Source organism: Arachis hypogaea, chromosome 1 (genome assembly GCF_003086295.3).
Source record: "Arachis hypogaea cultivar Tifrunner chromosome 1, arahy.Tifrunner.gnm2.J5K5, whole genome shotgun sequence".
Classification (NCBI taxonomy): Eukaryota; Viridiplantae; Streptophyta; class Magnoliopsida; order Fabales; family Fabaceae; genus Arachis; species Arachis hypogaea.
This window is the reverse complement of record NC_092036.1, coordinates 54586036-54588600: the sequence shown is the minus strand read 5'-3', so window position 1 is coordinate 54588600 and position 2565 is coordinate 54586036. Positions and strand designations below refer to the sequence as shown.

Genomic DNA, 2565 nt, shown 5'->3' with positions numbered 1-2565 from the left:
GAGGTAGAGTTTGCTGAATCCAGATATCTAGTTCATTAATGAGCAAGGGAGGTTCACTTTCCCAAGTCTCATTACCAAACAACTTGGCATTCAGCTTCATGATAGCTCCTAAATATTGAGCAACTTGCTCTCCAGTCACATCTTCATCCTCATCAGAGGAAGAATAGTCTTCAGAGCTCATGAATGGCAGAAGGAGATTTAATGGAATCTCTATGGTCTCTATATGAGCCTCAGATTCCTTTGGATCCTTAATAGGAAACTCCTTCTTGCTTGAGGGACATCCTAGGAGGTCTTCCTCACTAGAATTTTCGTCCTCCTCCTCCCTTGTGCATTCGGCCATATTGATTATATCAATGACCTTGCACTCTCCTTTTGGATTTTCTTCTGTATTGCTTGGGAGAATACTGGGAGGAGTTTCAATGACTTTCTTACTCAGCTGGCCCACTTGTGCTTCCAGATTTCTGATGGAGGATCTTGTTTCACTCATGAAACTGAAAGTGGCCTTTGACAGATCAGAGACTAGATTGGCTAAATTAGAAGTGTTTTGTTCAGAATTCTCTGTCTGTTGCTGAGAAGATGATGGAAAAGGTTTACTATTGCTCAGCCTATTGCGTCCACCATTGTTAAAGCCTTGTGGAGGCTTTTGTTGATCCTTCCATGAGAAATTTGGATGATTTCTCCATGATGAATTATAGGTGTTTCCATAAGGTTCACCCATGTAATTAACCTCTGCCATTGCAGGGTTCTCAGGATCATAAGCTTCTTCAGAAGCTACCTCTTTAGTACTGTTGGATGCATTTTGCCATCCATTCAGACTTTGAGAGATCATGTTGACTTGCTGAGTCAACACTTTGTTCTGAGCCAATATGGCATTCAGAGCATCAATTTCAAGAACTCTCTTCCTCTGAGGTGTCCCATTATTCACGGAATTCCTCTCAGAAGTGTACATGAATTGGTTATTTGCAACCATGTCAATGAGTTCTTGAGCCTCTTCAGGCGTTTTCTTTAGGTGAATAGATCCACCTGCAGAATGGTCCAATGACATTTTCGAAAACTCAGATAGACCATAATAGAATATATCTAATATGGTCCATTCTGAAAACATGTCAGATGGACACCTTTTGATCAACTGCTTGTATCTTTCCCAAGCTTCATAGAGGGATTCACCATCTTTTTGTTTGAAGGTCTGAACATCCACTCTAAGCTTGCTCAGCTTTTGAGGAGGAAAGAATTTATCCAAGAAGGCTGTGACCAGCTTATCCCAAGAGTCCAGGCTATCCTTAGGTTGTGAATCCAACCATGTTCTAGCTCTGTCTATTACAGCAAAAGGAAAAAGCATGAGTCTGTAGACTTCAGGATCAACTCCATTCGTCTTTACAGTCTCACAGATCTGCAAGAACTCAGTTAAAAACTGATAAGGATCTTCAGATGGAAGTCCATAAAACTTGCAGTTTTGTTGTATTAAGGCAACTAGCTGAGGTTTCAACTCAAAGTTATTGGCTCCAATGGCAGGAATGGAGATGCTTCTTCCATCAAACTTGGACGTTGGCTTTGTGAAGTCACCAAGCATCCTTCTTGCATTATCATTATTAGGTTCGGCTGCCATCTCCTTCTCTTGTTCGAAAATTTCTGAAAGGTTACTTCTGGATTGTTGTAATTTAGCTTCTCTTAGTTTCCTCTTCAGAGTCCTTTCAGGTTCAGGATCAGCTTCAACAATAGTGCCTTTTTCCTTGTTCCTACTCATATGAAAGAGAAGAAAACAAGAAAAGAAAGAGGAATCCTCTATGTCACAATATAGAGATTCCTTTATGTTAGTAGAAAAAAGAAGTGGAACGAAGAAAGAAAAGTGAAGAATCCAAACACAAGGGATAGATTGGGTTCGGATTTTTAGATGAAGAGAGGTGAAGAGCAGTGTTAGTAAATAAATAATTAAATAGAATAAGAAAAGAGAGGGAGAATTTCGAAAATAATTTTGAAAAAGTGGTTGGTGATTTTCGAAAATTAAAGATAAGATATGATTAAAATTAAAATTTGAAACAATTAAAAAGAATTTTTGAAAAAGAGAGAGGTATTTTCGAAAATTAGAGAGGAAAATGTAGTTAGTTGGTTTTGAAAAAGATAAGAAACAAACAAAAGTCAAATAGTTAGTAAAAAAAAGATATTAAAATTAAATTTGAAAAGATGAGAAGATAAGAAGTTAGATAAGATATTTTGAAATCAAATTTTGAAAAAGATAAAATTTTAAAAAAGATAAGATAAAAAGATAAGAATTTTTTTTTAGAAAAAGGCATTTTGAAAAAGATTTAATTTTTAAAATGACTTAACTAACAAGAAACTACAAGATAAGATTCTAGAATTTAAAGATTGAACCTTTCTTAACAAGAAAGTAACAAACTTCAAATTTTTGAATCAATCATATTAATTGTTTGTGAATTTCGAAAATTTGATATAAAGATAAGGAAAAGATTTTGAAAAATAATTTTAGAAAAGATTTTTTTAAATTTTTGAAAAATAGAAAAAATAAAAAAGATATGATTTTTGAAAAAGATTTTGAAAAGATAAGAT

General features: G+C 35.0%; 1 non-coding gene across 1 annotated transcript; it reads left to right on the top strand.

The window, feature by feature from the left end:
- The first annotated feature begins 1103 nt into the window (after positions 1–1103).
- Positions 1104–1207, top strand: LOC112711362 (small nucleolar RNA R71). The gene has a single exon (XR_003157450.1). It is a non-coding gene; the product is annotated as a small nucleolar RNA R71 (small nucleolar RNA).
- The last annotated feature ends 1358 nt before the right edge of the window (positions 1208–2565 follow it).